At 45.0% G+C, this 26,052-nt stretch overlaps 1 pseudogene; it reads left to right on the forward strand.

Moving 5' to 3' along the window:
* Positions 1 to 3,900: 3,900 nt before the first annotated feature.
* The window catches only part of LOC135534310 (ADAMTS-like protein 3), a 37,628-nt pseudogene continuing 15,476 nt past the window's right edge, over positions 3,901 to 26,052 (forward strand).

Raw genomic sequence — 26,052 nt, forward strand, 5'->3', positions numbered from 1 at the left:
GGTAAAGGAGAGCAGAATAAACCCACAAGAGATAGAGTAAAACCCGTGAAGGAGAGCAGAACAAAAACCCAGTAAAGGAGCAGAGCGGTAAAGGAGAGAGAGTAAAACCCGGTAAAGGGAGAGAGCAGAGGCAAACCCAGTAAAGGAGAGCAGAGTAAAACCCAGTAAAGGAGAGCAGAATAAAACCCAGTAAAGGAGAGCAGAGTAAAACCCGGTGAAGGAGAGAGAATAAAACCCAGTAAAGGAGAGCAGAGTAAAACCCGGTAAAGGAGAGCAGAGTAAAACCCAGTAAAGGAGAGCAGAATAAACCTAATAAAAGGAGAGCAGAGTAAAACCCAGTAAAGGAGAGCAGAGTAAACCCAGTAAAGGAGAGCAAGAGTAAAACCAGTAAAGGAGAGCAGAGTAAAACCCGGTAAAGGAGAGCAGAGTAAAACCCAGTAAAGGAGATATAGAATAAAACTAATGAAAGGAGAGCAGAGTAAAACCCAGTGAAGGAGAGCAGAGTAAAACAGTAAAGGAGAGCAGAGTAAAAACCCGGTAAAGGAGAGCAGAGTAAAACCCGGTAAAGGAGAGCAGAGTAAAAACCCAGTAAAGGAGAGCAGAATAAAACCCAGTAAAGGAGAGCAGAGTAAAACCCAGTAAAGGAGAGCAGAATAAAACCCAGTAAAGGAGAGCAGAGTAAAACCCGGTGAAGGAGAGCAGAGTAAAAACCAGGAGCAGAGTAAAAGGAGAGCAGAGTAAAACCCGGTAAAGGAGAGCAGAGTAAAACCTGGTAAAGAATAAACCCAATAAAAGAGAGCAGAGTAAACCCGTGAAGGTGACAGAATAAAAAGTAAAGGAGAGCAGAGTAAAACCCGGTAAAGGAGAGCAGAGTAAAACCCAGTAAAGGAGAAGAGTAAAACCCGCAAAGGAGAGCAGAGTAAAACCCAGTAAAGGAGAGCAGAATAAAACCCAGTAAAGAAGAGCAGAGTAAAACCCCAGAGTAAAACCCGGTAAAGGAGAGCAGAGTAAACCCGTAAAGGAGAGCAGAGTAAAACCCGGTGAAGGAGAGCAGAGTAAACCCGGTAAAGGAGAGCAGAGTAAAAGCTGATTTGAGAGATGTAAAGCCTCTGCAACCCAGCTTCAAGTTCACAAACCCACTGAAACTGAATACTGTTAGGAGCGGTTTGAGTGAAGTGGTATCATATTTTCACCTTGGGGCTTTTCTTAAAGGCTATTTGGCTTACAAATGGCTTATTTTTGTGATATGGCAAAGGGCTATGTTGTGGTTAATTATTTCAAGTTGTGAAATTCCAAATTCTCATTTGTGATGTACTGTATAATTGATGTTGAAAATCCATTAAACATGCCTGGGCCTTTTTGCAGAAACATTTGTTGAACGTGAATTGAGAGTTTGTTGAAATGTTAGTGATTCCATTCATCTCTAATGTAAAACATTGTTTTGGGAAGACATTTGAATTTTCCTCTCATAAAAGATTTTGTGAGAAACACATATGTTAGAGAAAGACAAATAAAGACAGAGAGAGGGGGATGACAAGAAGAACGGCCGATGCTGTGCTGTGGGACTGCTGAATATGAAATTACTCTTCACTGTTTATTTTCTCACACCCACTCAGTCGTTTGGCCAATAGACATTCAAAGAGTCATCACATTTATGACTGTCATTGTAGGTGGTTGAAGTCTCTATTGTTAAATCTTTTTAATATTAAACTGTTAGCATCATGACCTTTATCTTAGCCTTGTTGTATTGGGTCCATATTCATAAAGTGTCTAAGAGTAGGAGTGCTGATCTAGGATCAGGGTCCCCGTTGCCCATATACAGTGGGGCAAAAAGTATTTAGTCAGCCAGCAATTGTGCAAGTTCTCCCACTTAAAAAGATGAGAGAGGCCTGTAATTTTCAGCATAGGTACACTTCAACTATGACAGACAAAATGAGAAAAAATGCAGAAAATCACATTGTAGGATTTTTATGAATTTACTTGCAAATTATGGTGGAAAATAAGTATTTGGTCACCTACAAACAAGCAAGATGTCTGGCTCTCACAGACCTGTAACTTCTTCTTTAAGAGGATCCTTGTCCTCCACTGCTACCTGTATTAATGGCACCTGTTTGAACTTGTTATCAGTATAAAAGACACCTGTCCACAACCTCAAACAGTCACACTCCAAACTCCACTATGGCCAAGACCAAAGAGCTGTCAAAGGACACCAGAAACAAAATTGTAGACCTGCACCAGGCTGGGAAGACTGAATCTGCAATAGGTAAGCAGCTTGGTTTGAAGAAATCAACTGTGGGAGCAATTATTAGGAAATGGAAGACATACAAGACAACTGACTCGATCTGGGGCTCCACGCAAGATCTCAGCCCGTGGGGTCAAAATGATCACAAGAACGGTGATCAAAAATCCCAGAACCACACGGGGGGACCTAGTGAATGACCTGCAGAGAGCTGGGACCAAAGTAACAAAGCCTACCATCAGTAACACACTACGCCGCCAGGGACGCCTGCACTATGCCTGCAGTGCCAGGCGTGTCCCCATGCTTAAGCCAGTACATGTCCAGGCCTGTCTGAAGTTTGCGAGAGAGCATTTGGATGATCCAGAAGAAGATTGGGAGAATGTCATATGGTCAGATGAAACCAAAATAGAACCTTTTGGTAAAAACTCAACTCGTCGTGTTTGGAGGACAAAGAATGCTGAGTTGCATCCAAAGAACACCATACCTACTGTGAAGCATGGAGGTGGAAACATCATGCTTTGGGGCTGTTTTTCTGCAAAGAGACTGATAAAGCAAAGAATGAATGGGGCCATGTATCGAAAACCTCCTTGCATCAGCAAGGGCATTGAAGATGAAACGTGGCTGGGTCTTTCAACATGACAATGATCCCAAACACACCTCCCGGGCAACGAAGGAGTGGCTTCGTAAGAAGCATTTCAAGGTCCTGGAGTGGCCTAGCCAGTCTCCAGATCTCAACCCCATAGAAAATCTTTGGAGGGAGTTGAAAGTCTGTGTTGCCCAGCAACAGTCCCAAAACATCACTGCTATAGAGGAGATCTGCATGGAGGAATAGGCCAAAATACCATCCACCGTGTGTGAAAACCTTGTGAAGACTAACAGAAAACGTTTGACCCCTGTCATTGCCAACAAAGGGTATATAACAATCTATTCAGATAAACTTTTGTTATTGACCAAATACTTATTTTCCACCATAATTTGCAAATAAATTCATTAAAAATCCTACAATGTGATTTTCTGGAGAAAAAAATAATCTCATTTTGTCTGTCATAGTTGAAGTGTACCTATGATGGAAATGACAGGCCTCTCTCATCTTTTTAAGTGGGAGAACTAGCACAATTATTGGCTGATTAAATAATTTTTTGCCCCACTGTAAATCTTATACATTGTGATCTAAAAGGACAAACTAATCCCAGCACTCCTACTCCGATACACTTTATGAATATGGGCACTGGTCCATTCATGTATAGGTGGGAATCATGAGAGTGAGCACACACACACACACACACACACACACACACACACACACACACACACACACACACACACACACACACACACACACACACACACACACACACACACACACACACACACACACACAGCAAACAGCAAACAGTGTTAACTCGCCGAGCTGAAGGTTAGACGTTACTTCAGCAGCTTAACTACCGTCTGCTGTGTTCAGCTTTCAGACAAGGTTGAAACCACTCTCTGTGATCTACATCAACACCGTTATCAACTGTTCTTGGTGTGCAGAGTACTGCTGATGGACTTTATACATCCAGATTTACCTCATTATGTCTTTGTGTGTGTCTCTTTTCTCTCTCTCTCTCATTCCATTCTCTCCCCCCTTCACTCTCTCTCTCTCTCTCTCTCTCCTGCAGTAATCGAGACCCAGTCTCTGCAGGGTCATAGAGAGGAGCACAGTCTGGTCTCTCCCGGTTCCTACATCATCGGCAACACCACCGTGGACTACCAGAAAGGGACAGACAGACAGACGCTCAGGACACAAGGACCTCTGGGAGCCGATTACATCATCAAGGTGACATGAGGAAGAGGAGCTGATGGAAACGTCTACCTACATCATTCATGAGTCATTTCTCAATTTCTCTTATGATGCTGAATGTCTTTTTTGTGTTCTTAGATGTTGTAATCTGAGTAACCATATCAATATTGTTTTTGTAAATGACCGTTCTTTTACATCCACTCATGTCAGCATACTGAACAGATTCATGACAATTTTGTAGAGAAAGCCCTTGCCAATACATACACATTGCATGTTAGTGAAGTATGCTGATTACACCCACAAAGTCAGCTTACGTCCCAAATCCCACCATATTCCCTTTGTAGTGCACAACCTTTGACCTAGTTCACTTTTAAGTCGTGCACTTCAGGGGATTGGGTTCCATTTGGGACACTACCCAAGCTCTCTCTCATGTCATTGAGGTTATCAAAGCATTGCACAAACATGACACGACTCCCATTTCTGTGGCAATAAAACACTGCGTGCCATGGCTCTCCTAATCATCATCATCATCGTTAGCATCTTCATCATGATCATCATAGTCTGAAAATCAGGCCCTGTGTGTATTCCATAGCAGACACTAGTATGTAGGCCTAGGCCTAGGCTGCCTGCTAAATGGCGCCCTTTTCCCTTTCTAGTCCACAACTTTTAAAATGAGTGCACTATAAAAGTAAAAGGGTTCCGCTGTCTTTCACATGGAACCAATGACACAATGACATAATATAGGATTTGGACCGGCGCCTACAGCCCGCGACATAAATGAACTGCACATTACCCACAGCACAAATGTTTAGTTTAGAAAATAACTTCTACTTTCATCTGATGTCAGCAAATCCTTGTTTATTCAATGTGATTATTAATGTTGAAATAATTCATTTAAGTAAAGGGATACTAGAAGGGAGTGTGGTCCAAATGCTTGATTGCGAGACATTCTTCTGATGATTGTTCTGCATGAAAATGAGGATTGGGCTGGTTCATGTTGGCACCAGAGTCTGTTCAGACATTGAGTTTTACGACTTTATACACTGAGTTCTAAGGCCAGTGACTGAGTTTGAGTCTTAAATCTCAATAATCTTTCTAAACATGTCTAGATCTCGAGACATCTTTAGATATGGATGTGTGAGTGCGTGCACGTGATTGTGTGAGTGTGCGTCTGTGTCTAACAGTGTGTGTGTTCTCTCCAGGTGAAATATGCTGCTCCGAAGGACACGATGGTCCAGTTCCTGTTCTATCAACCAATCAGGTACCAGTGGAGAGAGACTGACTTCTTCCCCTGCTCTGTCACCTGTGGAGGAGGTGAGACTGACCCCAGATCAGCTCTTAAAGAGACTGTTGTTGCTAGCTAACAAGGCCGAGCCTTTAAGGACCCTAAGCGATCAAAACCTGTGTGGTGAAAACATTTTAGCATTTTAGCTGTCTTTGTGGTGGAGAGAAAAATGTGCAAATAATTTCAATTAAATGTAAAATGTTTTGCCATGGCACTCAGGTAGTTATTGAAGTTTTAAAACACATTTCATGTAATTCTACTCATTACTACAAAGTTTAGTTAGCTTGTTAAACTTACTTACTAAGCGATGTAAAACATTTGATCTGACATGGGTTCATTGAGTGACTTGCAGAACAAGTGGAAAACGTCTGATGCACTACCACATGTTGAAATGGAAACTTGTGTTTTCTACTAAATTATTATCATTACTATTATCATTGTGTTTACTTGATAGCAACCTACACAAATAGCTAGCTAGAACAAAGTGTTAATCAGATAAATTCATTAAAAAGATTAAAAGCGATACAAACAACTCTCAATAGTAAATTGGGAACCAACTGAGTTCCTAGCAGCCGTGGGGCCCTAAGCGGCTGCTTATGTTGTTTATTGGCTGTGCCAGCACTGAAGATTTATGACTGAACCCAGATCAGCTCTTATAGAGACTGTTGAAGCCAGCTATTAGCTGAAGCATTATGACTGAACCCAGATAATTCTTATAGAGACTGTTCTTGTTGCCCGCAACAGCTTTGCCTGAACCCGGACCAGCTCTTATAGAGACTGTTGAAACCTACTATTAGTTAAAGCATTATGACTGAACCCAGATCATTCTTATAGAGACTGTTCTTGTTGCCCGCAACAGCTTTGCCTGAACCCGGACCAGCTCTTATAGAGACTGGTGAAGCCTACTATTAGTTAAAGCTTTATGACTGAACCCAGATCAGCTCTTATAGAGACTGTTGAAGCCTACTATTAGTTAAAGCTTTATGACTGAACCCATATCAGCTCTTATAGAGACTGTTGAAGCCTACTATTAGTTAAAGCTTTATGACTGAACCCAGATCAGCTCTTATAGGTGTCAAAGCTGGAGACGTTGATGAGGCTTGAGATATGATTGAGCAAAACGTTAACCCAGCATTAACCAAACATTCATCCAATGTTTCCCATTTCATACATTCAATTTATATTTTGGTTACAATGCATTATGAGGCAATGCATCCAATTGTGAAGGACCCAACGTGTCTGTGTTTTAGTGCTTTCGTTTCATGTTTCTTCCCAAAACAGACATTGAGACAAACATTTGAATGGCCCAAATGAACCCATTGCCCACCAAATGTTAGTCCAATGTTTGCTTTCGATCCTATTCATTGCTGACCTTGATTGTTTCTGCCTATTGCCAGGTTACCAGCTGAACTCAGCAGAGTGCACAGACATCAGGTCCAGTCAGGTGTTACCAGAGCAACACTGTAACAGCTACCCTGAGAACACCAAACCCACGCCCAAACTCAAGGAGTGCAACATGGACCTCTGTCCTGAGAGGCATGTACATGTACCAATCACAATGGTTGCCCTATGGGCCCTGGTCAAAAGCAGTGCACCATGTAGAATTGGGAGCCATTTGGGACATACCCTATTCTGTTTCCAGTCGTGGTTGTGCATGTGAAGACTGTATCGGAAACATGGTTCCTCTGAATGGTCATGGTGACATGGCGTTGTTTTTCTTTTCTTCTCTAGTGATGGCTTCATAGAGGTGATGCCTTATGACCACTTTCAGCCTCTGCCACGGTGAGTGACCATCATAGTCAATCACAGAGCCTGTACCCTGTAGTACCCTGGACAGGACACTAGTCTATCACAGGGCCTGTACTACTGTAGTACCCTGACAGGACACTAGTCTATCACAAAGCCTGTACCCTGTAGTACCCTGGACAGGACACTAGTCTATCACAGAGCCTGTACTACTGAAGTACCCTGGACAGGACACTAGTCTATCACAGAGCCTGTACTACTGATGTACCCTGGACAGGACACTAGTCTATCACAGAGCCTGTACCCTGTAGTACCCTGGACAGGACACTAGTCTATCACAGAGCTTGTACTACTGTAGTACCATGGACAGGACACTAGTCTATCACAGGGCCTGTACTACTGTAGTACACCCCCTGGACAGGACACTTGTTTATCACAGAGCCTGTAATACTGTAGTACTATGACATTATTATTACTGTCAGTAACAGAGAGGACATGTCAAACATCTTCTGAGCATATATATTCTTCCTACATAGTATAGTTATGCCTATGCTATGTCACGGAATTAGGTGTCACAGATAGTCACAAACATGTTATAGCTCTGTGTTAGCTTTTCCTATGTTATGCTATGTCATATTAAATCAAATGTATTTATATAGCCCTTCTTACATCAGCTGATATATCAAAGTACTGTACAGAAACCCAGCCTAAAACCCCAAACAGCAAGCAATGAAGGTGTAGAAGCACAGTGGCTAGGAAAACCTCCCTAGAAAGGCCAAAACATAGGAAGAAACCTAGAGAGGAACCAGGCTATGAGGGGTGGCCAGTCCTCTTCTGGCTGTGCTGGGTGGAGATTATAACAGAACATGACCAAGATGTTCAAATGTTCCTAAATTACCATCATGGTCAAATAATAATCACAGTAGTTGTCGAGGGTGCAACAAGTCAGCACCTCAGGAGTAAATGTCAGTTGGCTTTTCATAGCCGATCATTGAGAGTATCTCTACCGCTCCTGCTGTCTCTAGAGAGTTGAAAACAGCAGGTCTGGGACAGGTAGCATGCCCAGTGAACAGGTCAGGGTTCCATAGCCGCAGGCAGAACAGTTGAAACTGAGCAGCAGCACGGCCAGGTGGACTGGGGACAGCAAGGAGTCATCATGCCAGGTAGTCCTGAGGCATGGTCCTAGGACACAGGTCCTCCGGGGAGAGAGAAAGAAAGAAAGAAAGCATACTTAAATTCACACAGGACACCGGATAAGACAGGAGAAATACTCCAGATATAACAGACTGGCCCTAGCCCCCGACACATAAACTACTGCAGCATCTTGGAGGCTGAGACAGGAGGGGTCAGGAGACACTGTGGCCCCATCCGATGATACCCCGGACAGGGCCAAACAGGCAGGATATAACCCCACCCACTTTGCCAAAGCACAGGCCCCACACCACTAGAGGGATATCTTCAACCACCAACTTACCATCCTGAGACAAGGCCGAGTATAGCCCACAAAGATCTCTGCCATGGCACACCGAAAGGGGGGCTCCAATCCAGAGACGAAGACCACGTCAGTGACTCAACCTACTCAAGTGACGCACCCCTCCTAGGGACGGCATGGAAGAGCACCAGTAAGCCAGTGACTCAGCCCTGTAATAGGGTTAGAGGCAGAGAATCCCAGTGGAGAGAGGGGAACCGGCCAGGCAGAGACAGCAAGGACGGTTCGTTGCTCCAGAGCCTTTCTGTTCAGTTTCACACTCCTGGGCCAGACTACACTCAATCATATGACCCACTGAAGAGATGAGTCTTCAGTAAAGACTTATAGTTTGAGACCGAGTCTGCGTCTCTCACATAAAAATGGAGCTCTATAGGAGAAAGCTCTGCCTCCAGCTGTTTGCTTAGAAATTCGAAATTCTAGGGACAATTAGGAGGCCTGGGTCTTGTGACCGTAGTGTACGTGTAGGTATGTACGGCAGGACCAAATCGGAAAGATAGGTAGGAGGAAGCCCATGTAATGCTTTGTAGGTTAGCAGTAAAACCTTGAAATCAGCCCTTGCCTTAACAGGAAGCCAGTGTAGGGAGGCACTGGAGTAATATGATCACATGTTTTGGTTCTAGTCAGGATTCTAGCAGCCGACAGATAAGATCTAAACCAGGCCAGAACTTGTCCCTGTAGACCAATTTGGGTTTCCAATCTCTCCAAAAGAATGTGGTGATCGATGGTATCAAAAGCAGCACTAAGGTCTAGGAGCACGAGGACAGATACAGAGCCTCGGTCTGACGCCATTAAAAGGTCATTTACCACCTTCACAAGTGCAGTCTCAGTGCTATGATGGGGTCTAAAACCAGACTGAAGCATTTTGTATACATTGTTTGTCTTCAGTAAGGCAGTGAGTTGCTGCGAAACAGCTTTTTTTAATTTTGAGAGGAATGGAAGATTCGATATAGGCTGATAGTTTTTTATATTATCTGGGTCAATGTTTGGCTTTTTCAAGAGAGGCTTTATTACTGCCACTTTTAGTGAGTTTGGTACACATCCGGTGGATAGAGAGCCGTTTATTATGTTCAACATAGGAGGGCCAAGCACAGGAAGCAGCTCTTTCAGTAGTTTAGTTGGAATAGGGTCCAGGGTCCAGTATGCAATATCTGTGTCACTGTTTAAAACATCATAAAGAGTTATATGCATCGTATTGCTGTTTTTCCCCAGGTGGGAGCAGGGTCCCTGGACGGAGTGTTCAGTGTCGTGGGGAGAGCGGCGGGCTGCAGGAGCGCAGCGTGGTGTGTGTTGAGGACGACGACCACGGACAGATCACTCAGGTGGAGGAGTGGAAGTGCACACACTCCTCGGCCAATCACGCAGCAGAGCTGCAACAGCTTCACCTGCCCACAGTGGGTTGCCATGGAGTGGTCTCAGGTGAGCTACCAAGTGAAAACATCTAATCAAGGTTTTTATTGATCACATTCACAGTTTACCAGGTGTTATAGTGGGTGCAGTGAAATACTTATGTTACTAGCTTCTAACAATGCAGTAAAATGTCAAACAATTAAAATGTTTAAAAAAATAAATAATAATAAAGTACGGCGGGATGAATCTGATTAACCAAATAGCACTGCATAAACCAGGATCATTTACACAAGATCAGCTAATCATTCTATGTATATGCATAGCAGTATATATTTTAGAGTAATCTCTATCAAAAATCCAGTGTATAAATAAAGATGAAGTGTCTATTAACAGGGTAGGTCAAATTCAGTGTACAGTAATATAAATAATATGATAGACTATTTACAGTATCTACCAGTGTTTCAATGTCTCTATAGCATAAGACAGCAGTGTTGGCTGTGTGTGTCTGAGTATGAGTGTGTGTGTATGTCTGTGTGTTTGTGAGTATGAGGTGTGTGTGGGTGTGTCCGATGATCTGATGGTCTGGTGATAGAGGCTGTTCAACAGTCTGATGGTCTGGTGATAGAAGCTGTTCAACAGTCTGATGGTCTGGTAATAGAAGCTGTTCAACAGTCTCTTGGTCAGGTGATAGAAGCTGTTCAACAGTCTGATGGTCTGGTGATAGAAGCTGTTCAACAGTCTGATGGTCTGGTGATAGAGGCTGGTCAACAGTCTGATGGTCTGGTGATAGAAGCTGTCAACAGTCTGATGGTCTGGTGATAGAAGCTGTTCAACAGTCTGATGGTCTGGTGATAGAAGCTGTTCAACAGTCTGATGGTCTGGTAATAGAAGCTGTTCAACAGTCTGATGGTCTGGTAATAGAAGCTGTTCAACAGTCTGATGGTCTGGTGATAGAAGCTGTTCAATAGTCTGATGGTCTGGTAATAGAAGCTGTTCAACAGTCTGATGGTCTGGTGATAGAAGCTGTTCAACAGTCTGATGGTCTGGTGATTGAAGCTGTTCAACAGTCTGATGGTCTGGTGATTGAAGCTGTTCAACAGTCTGATGGTCTGGTGATAGAAGCTGTTCAACAGTCTGATGGTCTGGTAATAGAAGCTGTTCTACAGTCTGATGGTCTGGTGATAGAAGCTGGTTTTTAGTTTCTTGGTCTGGTGATAGAAGCTGTTCAACAGTCTGATGGTTTGGTAATAGAAGCTGTTCTACAGTCTGATGGTCTGGTGATAGAAGCTGGTTTTTAGTCTCTTGGTCTGGTGATAGAAGCTGTTCAACAGTCTGATGGTCTGGTGATAGAAGCTGGTTTTTAGTCTCTTGGTCTGGTGATAGAAGCTGTTCAACAGTCTGATGGTCTGGTGATAGAAGCTGGTTTTTAGTCTTTTCATCTTAGCTCTGATGCTATACTTTCATAGTATTACCACGACAACAGTTCGTCTGTACAATGAGGAGATGACTCCAATGAGGAGTCTGTCAGACGGTAGCCATCCTTGGTTCAGGTGGATTGAGTCCTTAATGATCTTCTTGGCCTTCCATTGACACCGAACGCTGTAGTTGCCTTCATTTCCTCTGAAGAGCCTTGCGGTTTGAGTGCGGAGCAGTTGCCGTCTAATTTATCAGGTGGAGGTTGATGCAGCCCGACAGAATGCGCTCAATGCACTTGCACTTGCTAGCTAATTTGTCCTATTTAGCTAACATGCTGTTGCTTAATTTGCTATTTAGCTAACATGCTGTTGCTAGCTAATTTGTCCTGGGATATAAACATTAGGTTGTTATTTTACCTGAAATGCACAAGGTCATCTACTCCGACAATTAATCCACATATAGAACAGCCAACCGAAAAGTTTCTAGTCATCTCTCCTCCTTCCAGGCTTTTTCATCTTTGAACTTATATGGTGATGGCATCTATACTTTCATAGTATTGTGTGTGTGACAACTGGCAAAACAGTTTGTCTTTCAATCACTCACATGGGTATAACCAATGAGGAGATGGCACGTGGGTACCTGCTTCTATAAACCAATGAGGAGATGGGAGAGGCAGGACTATCCACTGCGATCTGTGTCAGAAATAGAGAGGAGTTCTATTTTAGCCCTTGGCACGCTAGACACCCTGTCGCGCGCGAGCAGTGTGGGTACATACAATTGAATAACATGGATTTCTAAATGAATTTTGCGACGCCCACGCATACAACTGACGTGTCCGGTTTGGTCAGCATGTTAGGGGCCACGTCTAATTTATTCAGCCGTCTACTGAGGTTGTAGAGGCGCCTGTCTTCATCATGATGTCGGTGTCCTCAGTGGTCCTCAGTGATGTGCACACAGAAGAACTGTGAAGCCTCTGCCTCTGTTAATTACTACAAGTCCCTGTAAACTGGCTATGAAGCCGATATGAACTGGCTATGAAGCCTATATGAACTGGCTGTATGTGGTAAGAACAGGAGCTGTATGTGCATATAACATATACAATTTATATAAAGTCAGTATTACGTTTATATAAACTGGTGGTTGGTTAAAGTGTGTGCTATTGTAACAGTGTGTGTGTGTGTGTGTGTGTGTGTACTGTGTGTGTGTGTGTGTGTGTGTGTGTGTGTGTGTGTGTGTTTTGCAGTGCACAGTGACATGTGGCCGTGGGTTGCGGTACAGAGTGGTCCTGTGTATCGACCACAGGGGACAGCACACTGGTGGCTGTAACACATCCCTCAAACCACATATCAAAGAAGACTGCCTGGTACTGTCGCATGCCACAAACCCAGCCTCCCTGTCTACATACAACTAATAGAGCTCCCTGTCTACATACAGCTAATACTGTCAGCATCCCCTGTCTACATACAGCTAATACTGTCAGCCTCCCTGTCTACATACAGCTAATACCAGCCTCCCCTGTCTACATACAGCTGTACTGTCAGCCTCCCCTGCCTACATACAGCTAATACTGTCAGCCTCCCTGTACAACTAATACTGTCAGTCCCTGTCTACATACAGCTAATACTGTCAGTCAACCTCCCCTGTCTACATACAACTAGTACTGTCAGCCTCCCTGTCTACATACAACTAATACTGTCAGTCTACATACAACTAGTACTGTCAGCCTCCCCTGTTTACATACTAATACTGTCAGCCTCCCCTGTCTACATACAACTAATACTGTCAGCCTCCCCTGTCTACATACAACTAATACTGTCAGCCTCCCTGTCTACATACAACTAATACTGTCAGCCTCCTGTCTACATACAACTAATACTGTCAGCCTCCCCTGTCTACATACAACTAATACTGTCAGCCTCCCCTGTCTACATACAACTAATACTGTCAGCCTCCCCTGTCTACATACAACTAATACTGTCAGCCTCCCCTGTCTACATACAAGTAATACTGTCAGCCTCCCCTGTTTACATACAGCTAATACTGTCAGCCTCCCCTGTCTACATACAACTAATACTGTCAGCCTCCCCTGTCTACATACAACTAATACTGTCAGCCTCCCCTGTCTACATACAACTAATACTGTCAGCCTCCCCTGTCTACATACAACTAATACTGTCAGCCTCCCCCGTCTACATACAGTCAGGAGTAAAACTCAATCTGGCAAGCACTTATGCAGCAGACAATTAACTAAGTCATAGGGCTTCATTATCACAGCTAGATATGGCTGAGGGACTGAGACTAAAGACCACTGGAGTGTGTATATGTGTGTGTGTGGGGCGGGGGTGTATCAGAAAGTCCGTGTGTGGAGTGTGTATGTGTGTGTGCAGAGTGATGTGGGTTTGGCTCTAGAACGTGGGTTTGGCTCTAGAACTCCAGGCTTCAGTAATGTTGGCAAAGAGTCAAAACTGGCATCGTGGTAGACATCTGGAGTAAATGGAGGGTGAAAATATGAGCTACTTGAGAGGGAAATATTTGCTTTTTAAAAGTCTCCCAATGAAATAGTAAGGATGATCATTTGGTTGAGAGGAAGAGATGCGTTGTAAATCAACTCTTCTGATTTAGTAGTATGGTGATTGGTTTGGTCGTTTTCATGCTGGGGTCAGTCAGGGCCTTGCACACCCATGCACACAGTCTCTACACACACACACACACACACACACACACACACACACACACACACACACACACACACACACTTACACACACACGCACACGCACACATACACATACACACACACACACACACACACACACACACACACCCTTGTGGGGACCAAACAATTGATTCCCATTCAAAATCCTATTTTCCCTAACCGCTAACCGTAACCCTTTAACCTAACCCTAACCTTAGCCCAAACCCTAATTAACTGTAACCCTAACCCTAAACCTAATTCCTAAGCCTAAAATAGCATTTTTCCTTGCGGGCTGGCAAAATGTCCCCACAAGGATATTAAATAAATGTTCTGGTCCCCACAAAGATAGTAAAACCAGAGAGAGAGAGATGTTTCACACATTGCAGTGTTATCCTAGGCCAACCCATGGGAACGTGGCCTAAAACTCTCTTTCCCTGATCTGAGTCAGTTACTGTGCCCAGTGTAAGGCAGCTGACTAACTATGTTTGTTTAATATCTGGTCTAGAGTCAGTTCCTGTGGAGGCCAAGCTACCCTGGTTAAAACAAGCCCAGGAGCTGGAAGAACAACGCACCGCTACAGAAGAACCAACGTGAGTAGAGATACACACACTCAAGTCCACACTGCATGCGCACACAGACACAAGATCACACACACACACACAAACACACACGCACACAGACACAAGATCACACACACACACACACACACAAAACACACACACACAGACACAAGATCACACACATACACACACAAACACACACGCACACAAACAGATGCAATAACACACATACTCACACACGCACACAGACACAAGATCACACACATACACACACAAACACACATGCACACAAACAGATGCAATAACACACATACTCACACACGCACACAGACACAAGATCACACACATACACACACAAACACACATGCACATAGACAAACACACACACACATAGACAAACACACACACAGCAAGAGAACCTGGATGGAAGTCTACTTCTGCCATTGGCTCCTGTTTCTCTCTCTCTCTCTCTCTCTCTCTCTCTCTCTCTCTCTCTCTCTCTCTCTCTCTCTCTCTCTCTCTCTTTCTATGTTTCTAGAACATTCTGAACTCCCAATGAGCTATATTATTAGAGCTGCTAGAACTGTGTTCCAAAGGGCACTCTGTTTCCTAGTGCACTACATTTGACCATAGATAAGCCTAGGGGCTCTTGTCAAAAGTAGTGCATCTTTGTAACGTTAGCCCCCACAAATGGGACAATCAGGTTAGAGCCCACTGAGCCAATCACAGTCCAATACAGGCCCCCTAGTAAAGACACAACCCTGGCCACTGCCAGAGGAAAGTAAGTGCATTCCCCAGCATCAGACAGACACACACACACACGCAAACACACACATGTATTCACACTCAAATATACACACACACACACACACACACACACACACACACACACACACACACACACACACACACACACACACACACACACACACACACACACACACACACACACACACACACACACACACACACATGTATTCACACTCTAATATACACACACACACTTACAGTACATGCAGGCAGGCACACACATGCATATAAACGCACACATGAAGAAGCAGACATACACATGCGTGTGTGCATACCTCCTCCGCCGCGGTCGGCTGTGGTCTACCAAAGGCATCGCTTACAGTATGTGGAGTAAATGTGTGTGGCCCTTTCCTGCAGTCAAATTACTAAAGCACCCTCTAGTGGCCTCACGGGTGGAACGGTATTTGTCATTTCATAATTATTAAACTTTTTTTTTTTTTTTTTTACATAAAATCCGGTGTTTCTATGTCAAACAGTTTTGTTATATTTCAGTCGTCTGTCATGTGTATAAAGTGTAATATTGGGATGCAAACTCAACATTTAATACATTTCAAATCTATATCTGACATGGTGCAGGTGTCTTCTTATTTTTGATCCCATAACCATGTGTGTGTGGTGAAACACTCTGTGTGACCCTGAATTAGCCTACTGCAGTTAAAAGGTTTAGAGTTCACAGGAGAGAGAGACCCAGCAGTAGTTGAACAACTTATCAGGAACACAGCAGATCTGGCAACCCTCAGTATAGTCTGAGCAAAGGGTTGCCAGATTGACTTGTTTCCCTTGATAACTTGTCTCGTATTACTGCTGTAGTGCTTGACCCCTATCAGAGACAGACTTCCCTTTTAGACGTTCCTTTTCCGCACAGTTACTCATGTTGCTATATATAGGAGAACACTCCAGGATTCCGGTGGTGTGTGTGTGTGCATGTGTGCGTGTGTAGAAGCTGAGTCACTGAGCATGGCGGTCCGGATATCTCCAACACAAGTCCTTATCACGGGCCTGACAACTCACACATATACACACATACCGCCAGAGCTTATCCACAGGTCTGTGCTAATGTCCTGGTGGGTTTCCTCTCCTTCCTCTGTTGGTGATGAGCATGTGATTATGGCCTGCTGCTGTGGTCCTGTTAGTACTGACACACACACCCTGGGATCTGTCAGGTCTAGAGGCTCACACACACACACACACACACACACACACACACACACACACACACACACACACACACACACACACACACACACACACACACACACACACACACACACACACACATGCCCCAATAGGTCCACAGACGACGCAATCGCAACCACACTGCACACTGCACACTCCCCTAACCCATCTGGACAAGAGGACAAGAGAAATACCTACGTGAGAATGCTGTTCATCGACTACAGCTCAGCATTTAACACCATAGTACCCTCCAAACTCGTCATCAAGCTCGAGACCCTGGGTCTCAACCCCGCCCTGTGCAACTGGGTACTGGACTTCCTGACGGGACGCCCCCAGGTGGTGAGGGTAGGTAACAACAACTCCACCCTGCTGATCCTCAACACTGGGGCCCCACAAAGGTGCGTTCTGAGCCCTCTCCTGTACTCCCTGTTCACCCATGACTGCGTGGCCATGCACGCCTCCAACTCAATCATCAAGTTTGCGGACGACACTACAGTGGTAGGCTTGATTACCAACAACAAGGAGACGGCCTACAGGGAGGAGGTGAGGGCCCTTGGAGTGTGGTGTCAGGAAAATAACCTCACACTCAACGTCAACAAAACAAAGGAGATGATTGTGGACTTCAGGAAACAGCAAAGGGAGCACCCACCTATCCACATCGACGGGACAGTAGTGGAGAGGGTAGTAAGTTTTAAGTTCCTCGGCGTACACATCACAGACAAACTGAATTGGTCCACCCAGACAGACAGCGTTTTGAAGAAGGCGCAGCAGCGCCTCTTCAACATCAGGAGACTGAAGAAATTCGGCTTGTCACCAAAAGCACTCACAGACTTTTACAGATGCACAATTGAGAGCATCCTGTCGGGCTATATCACCGCCTGGTACGGCAACTGCTCCGCCCACAACCGTAAGGCTCTCCAGAGGGTGGTGAGGTCTGCACAATGCATCACCGGGTGCAAACTAGGTGCATCAAAGCAGGGACTGAGAGACTAAAAAACAGCTTCTATCTCAAGGCCATCAGACTGTTAAACAGCCACCAGTAACATTGAGTGACTGCTGCCAACATACTGACTCAACTCCAGCCACTTTAATAACGGAATTGATGTAAAAAATGTATCACTAGCCACTTTAAACAATGCCACTTAATATAATGTTTACATACCCTACATTACTCATCTCATATGTATATACTGAACTCTATACCATCTACTGCATCTTGCCATCTTTATGTAATACATGTATCACTAGCCACTTTAAACAATGACACTTTTATATGTTTACATACCCTACATGACTCATCTCATATCTATATACTGAACTCGATACCATCCACTGCATCTTGCCTATGCCGTTCTGTACCATCACTCATTCATATCTTTATGTACATATTCTTTATCCCTTTACACTTGTGTGTATAAGGTAATAGTGGTGCAATTGTTACCCGTTGGTATTTACTGCATTGTCGGAACTAGAAGCACAAGCATTTCGCAACACTCGCATTAACATCTGCTAACCGTGTGTATGTGACAAATAAAATTTGATTTGATTTGACATGCACACACACACACGCAGAGATACACATTAACACACACACACACACACACACACACACACAACACACACACACACACACACACACACACCACCTCATTCACCCTCATTAGTTCCCAACGTCTTTGGAAGTAAAGCACGTTACATCAGTCATTCACCCCGTACATAGAAGAGTCTGTTTTCTCCATTTTCATTTACATTCTGACATCATCATGATCTTTCTTAATGACACGGTCTAAACATGACAGATATGCGCACACACGCACACACACACACACACACACACACACACACACACACACACACACACACACACACACACACACACACACACACACACACACACACACACACACACAACACACCGGTCCAAACATGACACACTACGGCTGTGAGGGAATAGCAGGTCCCAAAAGACGGAATCCCAAGCGCTAGAAGAATGTTTAGACAGCGGGACCAGGGTGTGTGTGTGTTGACTTTCTCATCTGGCTTTGGGGACGATTGGACAAATGTAACTACTTTCACAAATCCACTGGATTGACATTACTTTTATAAGCAGCAGAGAAATACAAGACATGAATATTGTCACGATCTGATTTCTGTCACTTCTAACATTTATTTTGTTTAGGAAGAAATGTTATTTTTTTCATTCTTCATGCTCTCTCTCTCTTTCTTTCTCTTTCTGTCTCTCCTTCTCTTTTCCCACCTCTCTACCTCCCTCCCCGCTGAGTATAGATACAACACACTACAAATGTAAAAGATTGTTCTTTCACTAAAATATTCTATGTATCCAAAATGTATGTCAGAGTACAGCTTAGGACTTCAGTCAGTCTGTGTTAGGTTGGCTGAGCCAGAAAGTGTCTGTCATTCAGTGTTAGTCTGCATTCCAAATGGAATGATTTTCCTACAAGTCTTAGAAAAAATGGTTCCAAAAGTTTTTTTTCCGGAGGGATAGGGTTCTACCAAGAACTGTTTTGATCAGAAGAACAAGGGTTCTTTGTAAGGCAAAGGGTTCTACCTAGTACTTTTAACATCCTAAGAACCCCTTTTGGAAGAAAGGGTTCTTTGATGATTCTTTGCAGGTTGCAGGATCTCCTAACTCTGGCTGGATTCTAATATAATGCCAGTTTAATGTGACTTGCAGGCCTGATGTGGCCTGTAAACCAGGATGTTCAGAACACCGCTGAGTTCGGGTATAACTAGGCCCTCAAATAAAGGCCTTATGATACATGCAATGTATTGTCAAAACTAATTACATTTTAAAGTCTAATAAGGTTAGTGGAAGTGTTCATGGAGGGTTGTAGGAGATAAAAACGTTCTCGGTAGAGAACTTCTACACCTGTATTGCTTGCTGTTTGGGGTTTTAAGCTGGGTTTCTGTACAGCACTTTGAGATATCTGCTGATGTAAGATGGCTATATAAATACATTTGATTTGATTTAGAACCCTTCACAGACGGTTCTAGGAAGAACCTTTAGATTATAAGATGATTATTGGTAGAACCCTTCATAGAGGGTTCTAGTTAGAACCATACGGTACCTTTGGAAAGTATTCAGACCCCTTTAATTTTTCTGCATTTTGTTACGTTACAGCCTTATTCAAAATGGATTACATAAAAAATATCCTCAGCAATCTACACACAATACCCCATAACGACAAAGTGAAAACAGGTATTTAGAAATGTTTGTACATGTATTTCAAATAAAACAAAACAGAAATACCTTATTTACATATGTATTCAGACCCTTTGTTATAAGACTCAAAATGTTGCTCAGGTGCATCCTGTTTTCATTGATCATCCTTGAGATGTTTCTACAACTTGATTGGAGTCCACTTGTGGTAAATTAAATGAATTGGACAAGATTTGGAAAGGCACACACCTGTCTATATAAGGTCCCACAGTTGACTTTGCATGTCAGTGCAAAAACCAAGCTATGCGGTGGAAGAAAGTGTCCGTAGAGCTCTGAGACAGGATTGTGTCGAGGCACAGATCTGGGGAAGGTTAACAAAGCATTGAAGGTCCCAAAGAACACAGTGGCCTCCATCATTCTTCCTACAGCTGGCCTCCCGGCCAAACTGAGCAATCGGGGAGAAGGGCCTTGGTCAGGGAGCTGACCAAGAACCCAATGGTCACATTGACAGAGCTATAGAGTTTCTCTGTGGAGATGGGAGAACCTTCCAGAAGGACAAAAATCTCTGCAGTACTCCACCAATCAGGCCTTTATGGTAGAGTGGCCCTCAGTAAAAGGCACATGACAACCCACTTGGAGTTTTCCTAAAGGCAACTAAAAACTCTCAGACCATGAGAAACAAGATTCTCTGGTCTGATGAAAGCAAGATTCTCTTTGGCCGGAATGCCAAGCGTCATGTATGGAGGAAGCATGGTGGTGGCAGCATCATGCTGTGTGGGTGTTTTTCAGCGGCAGGGACTGGGAGACTAGTCAGGATTTGAGGCAAAGATTAACAGAGCCAAGTACAGAGAGATCCTTGATGAACACCTGCTCCAGAGCGCTCAGGACCTCAGAATAAGGTGAACGTTCGACTTCCAAAAGGACAACGACCCTCAGCACACAGCCAAGACAACGCAGGAGTTGCATCGGGACAAGTCTCGGGAATGTCCTTGAGTGGCCCAGCCAGAGCCCGGACTTGAACCCAATCGAAGATCTCTGGAGAGACCTGAAAATAGTTGCAGCAACGCCCCCCCCCATCCTGCCTGACAGAGGTTGAGAGGATCTGCAGAGAAGAATGGGAAACTCCCCAAATCCATGTGTGCCAAGCTTGTAGCGTCATACCCAAGAAGATGTGAGGCTTTAATTGCTGTCTAAGGATTTTCAACAAAGTACTGAGTAAAGGGTCTGAATACGCTCCACAGGTAGTATCACATTTTCATTTCACTTCATTACAGTACAACGTTTTGATTTGTTTGATCGTAGCTAGCTAGCTACTTAGCCGTCTTTGTATCTAAGACAATTGTGTAGTCTGGAGCGATTTTCTAGGTTAGCTAGCCAGCTATTGTCGTTCTTTTAACGTAACGTTAAGTAATCAACACTGCTAGCTAGCCAGCTAGCCCCCGAATAGCAGCACTGTAGAAACTATTAAACGACTTGATTAGTGTAGTGTCAACAACGTAGCCACTGCCAGCTAGCCTACTCCAGCAGTACTGTATCATTTCAATCATTTTAGTCAATAAGATTCTTGCTACGTAAGCTTTACGTTCTGAACATTCGATAAGTGTAGTCCACTTGTCATTCCAATCTCCTTTGCATTAGCGTAGCCTCTTCTGTAGCCTGTCAACTATGTGTCTATCTATCCCTGTTCTCTCCTCTCTGCACAGACCATACAAACGCTCCACACCGCGTGGCCGCGGCCACCCTAATCTGGTGGTCCCAGCGCGCACGACCCACGTGGAGTTCCAGGTCTCCGGTAGCCTCTGGAACTGCCGATCTGCGGCCAACAAGGCAGAGTTCATCTCAGCCTATGCCTCCTCCAGTCCCTCGACTTCTTGGCACTGACGGAAACATGGATCACCACAGACAACACTGCTACTCCTACTGCTCTCTCTTCGTCCGCCCACGTGTTCTCGCACACCCCGAGAGCTTCTGGTCAGCGGGGTGGTGGCACCGGGATCCTCATCTCTCCCAAGTGGTCATTCTCTCTTTCTCCCCTTACCCATCTGTCTATCGCCTCCTTTGAATTCCATGCTGTCACAGTTACCAGCCCTTTCAAGCTTAACATCCTTATCATTTATCGCCCTCCAGGTTCCCTCGGAGAGTTCATCAATGAGCTTGATGCCTTGATAAGCTCCTTTCCTGAGGACGGCTCACCTCTCACAGTCCTGGGCGACTTTAACCTCCCCACGTCTACCTTTGACTCATTCCTCTCTGCCTCCTTCTTTCCACTCCTCTCCTCTTTTGACCTCACCCTCTCACCTTCCCCCCCTACTCACAAGGCAGGCAATACGCTCGACCTCATCTTTACTAGATGCTGTTCTTCCACTAACCTCATTGCAACTCCCCTCCAAGTCTCCGACCACTACCTTGTATCCTTTTCCATCTCGCTTTCATCCAACACTTCCCACACTGCCCCTACTCGGATGGTATCGCACCGTCCCAACCTTCGCTCTCTCTCCCCGCTACTCTCTCCTCTTCCATCCTATCATCTCTTCCCTCTGCTCATACCTTCTCCAACCTATCTCCTGATTCTGCCTCCTCAACCCTCCTCTCTTCCCTTTCTGCATCCTTTGACTCTCTATGTCCCCTATCCTCCAGGCCGGCTCGGTCCTCCCCTCCCGCTCCGTGGCTCGACGACTCACTGCGAGCTCACAGAACAGTGCTCCGGCAGCCGAGCGGAAATGGAGGAAAACTCGCCTCCCTGCGGACCTGGCATCCTTTCACTCCCTCCTCTCTACATTTTCCTCCTCTGTCTCTGCTGCTAAAGCCACTTTCTTCCACTCTAAATTCCAAGCATCTGCCTCTAACCCTAGGAAGCTCTTTGCCACCTACTCCTCCCTCCTGAACTCCTCCTCCCCCCTCCCCTCCCTCTCTGCAGATGACTTCGTCAACCATTTTGAAAAGAAGGTCGACGACATCCGATCCTCGTTTGCTAAGTCAAACGACACCGCTGGTTCTGCTCACACTGCCCTACCCTGTGCTCTGACCTCTTTCTCCCCTCTCTCTCCAGATGAAATCTCGCTTCTTGTGACGGCCGGCCGCCCAACAACCTGCCCGCTTGACCCTATCCCTCCTCTCTTCTCCAGACCATTTCCGGAGACCTTCTCCCTTACCTCACCTCGCTCATCAACTCATCCCTGACCGCTGGCTACGTCCCTTCCGTCTTCAAGAGAGCGAGAGTTGCACCTTCTGAAAAACCTACACTCGATCCCTCCGATGTCAACAACTACAGACCAGTATCCCTTCTTTCTTTTCTCTCCAAAACTCTTGAACGTGCCGTCCTTGGCCAGCTCTCCCGCTATCTCTCTCAGAATGACCTTCTTGATCCAAATCAGTCAGGTTTCAAGACTAGTCATTCAACTGAGACTGCTCTTCTCTGTATCACGGAGGCGCTCCCGCACTGCTAAAGCTAACTCTCTCTCCTCTGCTCTCATCCTTCTAGACCTATCGGCTGCCTTCGACACTGTGAACCATCAGATCCTCCTCTCCACCCTCTCCGAGTTGGGCATCTCCGGCGCGGCCCACGCTTGGATTGCGTCCTACCTGACAGGTCGCTCCTACCAGGTGGCGTGGGCGAATCTGTCTCCTCGCCACGCCTCACCACTGGTGTCCCCAGGCTCTGTTCTAGGCCCTCTCCTATTCTCGCTATACACCAAGTCACTTGGCTCTGTCATAACCTCACATGGTCTCTCCTATCATTGCTATGCAGACGACACACAATTAATCTTCTCCTTTCCCTTCTGATGACCAGGTGGCGAATCGCATCTCTGCATGTCTGGCAGACATATCAGTGGATGACGGATCACCACCTCCAAGCTGAACCTCGGCAAGACGGAGCTGCTCTTCTCCTCCCGGGGAAGGACTGCCCGTTCCATGATCTCGCCCATCACGGTTGACAACTCCATTGTTTCCTCCTCCCAGAGCGCTAAGAACCTTGGCGTGATCCTGGACAACACCCTGTCGTTCTCAACCAACATCAAGGCGGTGGCCCGTTCCTGTAGGTTCATGCTCTACAACATCCGCAGAGTACGCCCCTGCCTCACACAGGAAGTGGCGCAGGTCCTAATCCAGGCACTTGTCATCTCCCGTCTGGATTACTGCAACTCGCTGTTGGCTGGGCACCCTGCCTGTGCCATCAAACCCCTACAACTCATCCAGAACGCCGCAGCCCGTCTGGTGTTCAACCTTCCCAAGTTCTCTCACGTCACCCCGCTCCTCCGCTCTCTCCACTGGCTTCCAGTTGAAGCTCGCATCCGCTACAAGACCATGGTGCTTGCCTACGGAGCTGTGAGGGGAACGGCACCGCAGTACCTCCAGGCTCTGATCAGGCCCTACACCCAAACAAGGGCACTGCGTTCATCCACCTCTGGCCTGCTCGCCTCCCTACCACTGAGGAAGTACAGTTCCCGCTCAGCCCAGTCAAAACTGTTCGCTGCTCTGGCCCCCCAATGGTGGAACAAACTCCCTCACGACGCCAGGACAGCGGAGTCAATCACCACCTTCCGGAGACACCTGAAACCCCACCTCTTCAAGGAATACCTAGGATAGGATAAGTAATCCTTCTCACCCCCCTCCCCCTTAATGATTTAGATGCACTATTGTAAAGTGGCTGTTCCACTGGATGTCAGAAGGTGAATTCACCAATTTGTAAGTCGCTCTGGATAAGAGCGTCTGCTAAATGACTTAAATGTAAATGTAAATGTAAATGTACTTATGTAAATGTGATATTTCTGTTTTTATTTTTATAAATTAGCAAAACTGTCTACAAACCTGTTTTTGCTTGGTCATTATATGGTATTATGTGTAGATTGATGAGGGAAGATAACGATTTAATACATTTTAGAATATGTGTAAGGGATTTCTTCCATTGACGGAGAGGCGGACCAAAGCGCAGCGTGGTTACTTTGATTCATGTTTTAATAAATCACTTAACATGAACAAACTTACAAAAACAAGAAATGTGAAAACCCCAAACCGTCCTATCTGGTGCAGACACAGAGACAGGAACAATCACCCACAAACACACAGTGAAACCCAGGCTGCCTAAGTATGATTCTCAATCAGAGACAACTAATGACACCTGCCTCTGATTGAGAACCATACTAGGCCGAAACATAGAAATACCCAAATCATAGAAAAACAAACATAGACTACCCACCCAACTCACGCCCTGACCATACTAAATAAAGACAAAACAAAGGAAATAAAGGTCAGAACGTGACAATATGTCTGTAACCTAAGAAAATGTGGAATAAGTCAAGGGGTCTGAATACTTTCCAAAGGCGCTGTATACAGGAGGTTCTTTGAAGGTTCTTTTGGAGAAAAACATACAAATGTCAGTTTTTTAAAATTGTTGTATGAAACGACTTAATTCTTATGAAAAAAGTAGAGATGCATTTTACTTTTGATGGTTAAAAACTGACATATACAATTTCATCCGTGTTTATCTCAGTGTTACCTAACTCCATTCGCTGAGTCTTCCTTCCTACTCTCCAGGTTAATCCCAGGGTCGTGGTCTACCTGCAGCGTCACCTGTGGGCTCGGCAAACAGACACGGGAGCTGAAGTGTCGTGTCCTCCTCTCCTTCACCCAGACGGAGGTAGACCTGCCCGAGGAGGAGTGCGGTGAAGAGCGGCCCCAGCTGGAGAGGCCCTGCGATGGGGAGCCTGTACTCTAGGCCCAGGCTTCTCTCCTGACCTCCAGGATCCTCAAGGCCCTCACACCCAGGGTGAGGGCCCCACCACTGGGACTACAGGGGCTTTAGTGGCTGCTCGGCCTCCTGTGCTACAGGTGAGCTGCACCGGTGCTTCAACGAAACCGAAACGTTGTACCGAACATTGTAACATTGTTACCCAACCATCATACCAACCATATTTTCCCCAAATATTATCTGAAATAATACTGCCACATTATCCCAAAAGGTCATACAAAACATATTCCCAAACATTTAAACAAACATTATCCTAAACATTACCCAAGGTATAATCCTAAATTCCAAACACTACTAAAAAGGGTTGTACTCTAGCACTCTAGTACTCCAGTACTCTAGTGTTATTGACTTGTTAATTGTTTACTCCATGTGTAACTCTGTGTTGTCTGTTCACACTGCTATGCTTTATCTTGGCCAGGTCGCAGTTGCAAATGAGAACTTGTTCTCAACTAGCCTACCTGGTTAAATAAAGGTGAAATAAAAATAAATAAATTATCCCAAACATGCAACATCCTTGTCTACATGATAAATCTGGTAATTACTCAAATAACTCCTTCACTATTACCCTGTGAGATGGC

The sequence above is a fragment of the Oncorhynchus masou genome, unplaced genomic scaffold (assembly GCF_036934945.1).
Source record: "Oncorhynchus masou masou isolate Uvic2021 unplaced genomic scaffold, UVic_Omas_1.1 unplaced_scaffold_3247, whole genome shotgun sequence".
NCBI lineage: Eukaryota > Metazoa > Chordata > Actinopteri > Salmoniformes > Salmonidae > Oncorhynchus > Oncorhynchus masou.